Source organism: Lontra canadensis, unplaced genomic scaffold (assembly GCF_010015895.1).
Source record: "Lontra canadensis isolate GAN:19392208 unplaced genomic scaffold, GSC_riverotter_1.0 scaffold19, whole genome shotgun sequence".
Taxonomy (NCBI): domain Eukaryota; kingdom Metazoa; phylum Chordata; class Mammalia; order Carnivora; family Mustelidae; genus Lontra; species Lontra canadensis.
Genome location: NW_022631013.1, coordinates 16,250,922 through 16,257,626, shown reverse-complemented (window position 1 = coordinate 16,257,626; position 6,705 = coordinate 16,250,922). Strand labels below are relative to the sequence as shown.

At 36.2% G+C, this 6,705-nt stretch overlaps 1 protein-coding gene across 2 annotated transcripts in view; it reads right to left on the bottom strand.

Annotated features, from left to right (window-relative positions):
• The window catches only part of INVS (inversin), a 171,357-nt gene that overhangs the window by 141,049 nt on the left and 23,603 nt on the right, over window positions 1–6,705 (bottom strand). The gene's annotated exons all lie outside the window — the stretch shown is intronic.

The following is a 6,705-nucleotide window of genomic DNA, read 5'->3' as shown; positions in this document are numbered from 1 at the left end:
AGAAGAAGAAGAAGAAGAAGAAGAAGAAGAAGAAGAAGAAGAAGAAGGAGGAGGAGGAGAAGGAGAAGAAGAAGAAGAAAAGAGGAGAAGGAGAAAGGAGAAGGGAGAAGGAGAAGAAGAAGAAGTAGTGGAAGCCCTGGGTTAAGTTCTGAATCTGGCCCACGAGAAGGAAACCCGTAGGTACTTCTTTGGAGGTTTGACTGGGAAACTGGACTTGGGAATGACTCTAGGTTGGAAGAATCAGAAGACTGAGAAAGTAAGCCTCCCCAAAGTACGTAAGTTTTCTTTCCGTGGAGCATAATTAAGAGCATTGAGCTGGGAATCGGAAAAACAAGGTAATTCCTGACTATAAGTATCAAAGTGACCTAGAAGAATTCAGTCAAACTATACATCAGTTTACTTACACAGAATATATAATATTTAACTGTTCTGACTGCTATAAAGTGCTATGGAACTAAATGAATTTTTTTTAACTGAATTATGTTAGAAAAATTCAAAGTAGTGATTTCAACCAAGATTTGTTGACATGTTCTTCTCTGTCGCTACAAAATTCATCCATGCAAGTAGACATACATTAACTATCATGAAAGTACTAAGGGACAGATAGGCTTGATTTTAATTCTCAGATTTATTTAAAAGCAGACCAACTCTGGATTTGTTGGAACGCTCTTGAATATATAATCCTAAATATCTGAAACCAGTTTCTAGAGACATCTGGGTGGTTCAGTCATTTAAGTGTCTGACTCTTGAATTCAGCTCAGGTCTTGATCTCACGGTCATGAGTTCAAGCCCTGAGTTGGCCTTCATGCTGGGCATGGAGCCACGTGAAAAAGGAAAGAAGAAAGGAAGGAAGGGAGTAAGGGAGGGAAAGAGGAAGGAAGGAAGGAAGGAGTTTCTAAACTGGAAAACCAGAGGGTAGGTTTAGAGATAATTTCTAAATACTCAAGAGGACCAACTTAAAGCTTATTTGGAAACCTCAGAAGTAGGACTATACTGAAGCAAAGATTCTTTAGCCTGGGACTTTCGCCTGCCTGGAAAAGGCAGCTTAGCTAGGTTTGAAGTCAAATGGGGCAAACTCTAAGAGTTGTCTAACATCACCCATCTCAGTCCAGAGATTTCTTGAGAGATCATTAACATTCCAGAATGTAAGGGTTTCATACACTCAGACTTCCCTACATTTCTAAGTAATGCAGGCATCATGAATGTCTTTCAGTGCCTTCTTTTAGAAGCATACCAAATGGCAAAAACCTCGTTTGTTTATTCTTCAGATATCCATTGGCTATATAGTTTGTGGTAGAGTGGGCACTTAGTAAATTTTTTTTTAAAGATTTTATTTATTTATTTGACAGACAGAGATCACAAGTAGGCAGAGAGGCAGGCAGAGGGGGGGGGGAGCAGGCCCCCCGCCGAGCAGAGAGCCTGATGTGGGGCTCCATCCCAGGACTCTTCAGCCAAGCTGAAGGCAGAGGCTTTAACCCGCTGAGCCACCCAGGCGCCCCAAAAGTTGGGCGTTCCCACAGCGGGAGTCCAACCGGGGCCGCCTGGATGAAAACCAGGAATCCTAACCACTATTTTAAAATGAACTAATGAGTGACTACAGCCACAGAGAAGCCTAGAAGTACCTACTAAACACCTCCAGGTGATTCTGATGCATGCTCAAGTTTATAGGGCTTTCCTAGAGCCCCTGAAGCTGACACTGGGAAAATGTGACCGAAGTGCTTCAAAGCCTAGGTCAGAAACATCCTTGATTCTGTTCTTCCTCATCCTACTGACAAATAATACTCATCAATTTCTGGAATTTTACCATTTTTTATAAATAATTTTTAAGTTGAGGCATAATATATATACATAATTAAATAGATAAATCTTAAGTGTATAGACTGATAACTTTTTATGTAATCAACACACAGATCAAGATATAGATCATTTCCAGTATGACTGAAAGCTTCCTTTATGCCCCTTTTTAGTTAATATCTATATACTGGGTAACCAAAAACCTGATTTGAATCACCATATAGTTTTGGCTGTTTTTAAAATTTGTATAAATAGCTGACTTCTTCTTCTTTTTTTTTTTTTTTAAAGAGCGGACTTCTTTCACTCAACATGAGCTCTATAAAATTTATTCATGTGGTGCAATGTATCAGTAGTTCCTTATTTTTTATTGTGTAGTATCCCGTTGTAGGAATACATCATAGTTTATTTACCCATTTGCCTATTCATACACATGTGAGTGGTTTGTGCTACTAAGAGTGTTTGCTATTATAAATAACGATATCATGTACACTCATACATGCTTTTTGGTAGAATGACGCACTAATCTCTCTTAGGTATTACTGGGATTGGAGTGTGAATTGCGATGATTCTGTGTGTGTTTGTGTGTGTGTGTGTGGGTTCAGCTTTGTTACAGTCAAACTACTTTCTAGAGTAGATTAATGAATTCGTATTCTCACTATAAATGTTCCAGTTGTTCCATATCGTCACCATCAATTGGTATTATCAGACCTTTTCATTTTAGACATTCAGATGGTTGTATAGTATCTCACTGTGGTTTTAATTTGCATTTATCTAATTAGTAATGAGGCTGAACACCTTTTCATGTGTCTTTTGAGCATTTGTATATAATCTTTTGGAAACAGAGGTACACATTTCAACATATACCTCAAGATCAAGTAATCTCAACATAATGTTAAGTTAAAAAAGCAAGTTGGGGAATGACACAAAGTATAATACCATTTATATGAAGATTTTAAAATGCAAAATAATATTGTTTATGGTTATATCCATATAAAATAAAGGTAGAAAAATGTGCGTGGGAATTGAAACCACCAAAATTAAGATAGATTGAGAACATACAAAAAGAGGGGAATGGGATTTGGGAGGATAAATAGAAAACTTCAAGTGCATCTATACTGTTTTATTTCAATAACGAAAACTGGAAGAAAAATAAAAAATATTCAGTTTTATCTCTTCTGAATATTTCTAATGATATTCTCTATTCTTATCTATAATTTAAAAATAATTAATTTAAACATCAAGGTGCATATATCCATTTGAATTAGTATTTTGTATTCTTTAGGTAAATACCTGGTAGTGCAATTGCTGGGTTGTAGGGTAGCCCTATTCTGAACTTTCTGAGGAACCTCCATACTCTTTTCCACAGCTGCTGCACCAGCTTGCATTCCTACCAACAGTGTAGGACGGTCCCCTTTCTTTGCATCCTCACCAACACCTGTTGTTTCTTGTGTTATTGATTTTAGCCACTCTGACAGGTGTGAGGTGATATCTCACTGTAGTTTTGATTTGCATTTCCCTGATGATGAGTGATGTTGAGCATCTTTTCATGTGTCTGTTGGTACCCCAATGTTTGTAGCAGCATTCTCTACAATAGCCAGACTACGGAAATAGCCCAAATGTCTAATGACTGATAATTGGATAAAGAAGATGTGGTACACACACACACACACACACACACACTCTGTGGAATATTACTCAGCCCTAAAAAAAGAATGAAATCTTGTCACTTGCGACAACATGGATGGAGCTAGAGAGTACTATGCTAAGTGAAACAAGTCAGAGAAAGACAAATACCATATGACTTCAGTCACATGGAATTTAACAAAGAAAACAAATGAACAAAGTGGGGGAAAGAGAGAGAGAAGCAAACCAAGAGACAAACTCTTAATAACTGTAGAGAATGAACTGATGGTCACCAGAGGGTAGGGGGGAAGGGGGATGGGTGAAATAGGGGATGGGGATTAAGGAGAGTACTTGTCCTGATGAGCACCAGCTGTTATATGGAAATGTTGAATCACTAAATTGTACACCTGAACCTAATATTAATATACCTTAACTATATGGGAATTTAAGTAAAAACTTTAAAAAATAAGACAAAAAACATTCAGGTTTAGGCAAAGGCAAAAAGAATGATGAATAATTTACCAAGAAAAGAGAATTGAAAGGAGAATTGGCTCAGTTTCTTCATCCAGTAACAAATTGGACTAGGCTATCCTGAAGGGCCCTTTTATCTGTGACATCTACTGATTCCTAAAAAGTAGACAGGGAGAAGTGTATTGTCCTATTTTTATAGATGAAGAAACTGAGGCATACAAGAGTGATGCATGATGGGAAATTAAGCTCACAGAGTCTTGTAAAATACTGCTAGCAAAATTATAAGGGGGTGGAATGGATAATGAAAAGGAATAAATATAACAACTAATTTACACTTCAATAGTTTTGAAGATCATACCACTCATAATAAATCTATCTGATGTTCGAATTTATTGATTGATTCATTCCTTCATTCATGTATTCGTTAAACATGAACTGAGTCTTTTTTAAAAGCAGCAGTTGTTTTAAGACTGGAACTAATAAATCAAATAAGACATAGCCTCTGCCTTCAAACAGCATTCGTTGGGGGAATACAGGCTAATGGGGTAGGGAGGGAGTAAAATATAAGTGTGTGTGTGTGTATATATATATATATATATATATATGTATGTATGTATGTGTATGTACATATATACACAGGAATATAGAGTTACAGGGGACTGAGAGATGGATTGTTTGCTGTGTTTGTGTATAAGTGTGAGTGTGTATAAAATAAGGAAATCCAATATCCTAATATTGTCACCTGATATTAAGTTTTCCTGAAAACTTTTAGAGGTATTCTACTCTTCTTTAATTTTTATGTCATTAACACGGAAACAGCATATCTCAAAAATGAATATTAATTAAAATTAATACTCAGTTTTCACAGATGAATTGAGAATTCTGTGTGAATTAAAAGAAAAAGAACACACACACACACAACACAACCACAGTTCGAAGCTTCTTTAGTTTTTGTGTTTGACATGATATAATTTTTCAGAGTGCATAGTCTTAATCTTCTTGAAGCCAAATTAATAACCTCCTGGAAGATTAAAAATGCATAACTATTAACATTTAGTAAGATTGTTAAGGCTTTTTTATCCTTATTAACAAATAAATATATCTGTAGAAGTCAGAGAAATAGTAGATTCCCTGGAGGAAAACATTTCTAACAATTAGATATCTTTTGTGAGAAACCCAGTAAAGGTATGACTGATTGCTTTCTTGGATTATACTGAGGGTACAAATGAAAAACAAATTAGGTACAGATGTTCAGTATATTGAGATTAATTTTATTCTTATGGGTATCATTTTCTTAGCTGCTTGGACTAACAGCAATTTGTTTCCAGCGTACTGAGTATGTGTCAAAATAACTAAGCCAATCAGCACGGTTCAATAAGTTTTCCCCATATATGTATTTTAAAACTGGATAAATGTTTCTAATAAACAAATGTCTAGCATTTATATTAATAATGACTTTCTATATAAGTAACCTTAAGTGTATTCATTCATTCAACCAAAGCATGTCAGACACTGTGTTAGATTCTAGGGAATTAAAAAATAAATAAAACAATGTTCTTGCCCAGAGATCCAGTCTAGTGGGAAAGAGACAAGTAAGTAATAATAACAATACAAGGTAATGGAGGGGCGCCTGGGTGGCTCATTGGGTTGAAGCCTCTGCCTTCAGCTCAGGTCACGATCTCGGGGTCCTGGGATGGAGCCCCACATCGGGCTTTCTGCTTGGCAGGGAGCCTGCTTCCCCCTCTCTCTCTGCCTGCCTCTCTGCCTACTTGTGATCTCTCTCTCTGTCAAAAAAATAAATAAAATCTTTAAAACAACAACAACAACAACAAGGTAATGGGCCTCTAATAGAGACATCAACAAAATGCTATGGGAACAAGAGTTTTTCCTACTATGAATGGAAGATAACATAATTAGTTCACTATCACAAAAAAGCAAAAACATAATAAATAACATGGGAATGGCTGATCTTCAGGTCAGTAGTTATAAATAACTATTTACATGGCATGGCTATTGATATTTTATAAAACACTTGATATATAAGGGAGACAGGCCAGCTTTAATTACCACTTGATATCTTTATCCATGATCTTTGTGAGCAACTTAAGAGCAGGAATCCTGTCTTTCATCTTTGTATTCCAAGGCCCTAGCACAGCACCTGTTACACAGTAACAGTATGAACATATGTTGAATGAATGCATTCATGCACACATATATGAATATTGATGATTACCCAAATAGCACACTTCTGAGTTCACAGATTACAGAAGTAAGTGGGAGAGACAATACTTGGAAAGAATATTTGATATGTGATATGTCAGAGAGGTTCACTAAACAAAGACAAATGGAAATTTAATACAGGCCAGCATGGAGAGCACTTTTAAACAGCAGACATATGTGATTCATTTTTTAATATTTCCTCTAGGTGATCCTCTACACCTACTACTACATAGTAGACATATGGCAACTACTTAATGAATGAACTGTTCTACCTTTACAATGTATCTCTTAGATCAAACTCCTCCTCTCTTGGCCTGACCTGTAATAACTTTCTAAGTATCTCCTCTTCTAAAAGAGCTTTAGTTGCCATATTCATCTCCCTAAAGCACTTCAATGGTGTATTTTCTATTTTCAAATTTCCCAAGTAGCTCCCTTGTATTAGGAATTTATTTTAAAACCATAATTAACAACAAAACAAAACAAAAAACCACGGGAGGTACATAGTCCAAGATCCTGGTACTGGCACAGAGCACAGACTCGGCTACAAATTAATGAGCTAGGGTGTGCTGGGAAAATGAGTTATTCATGTAATTTAAA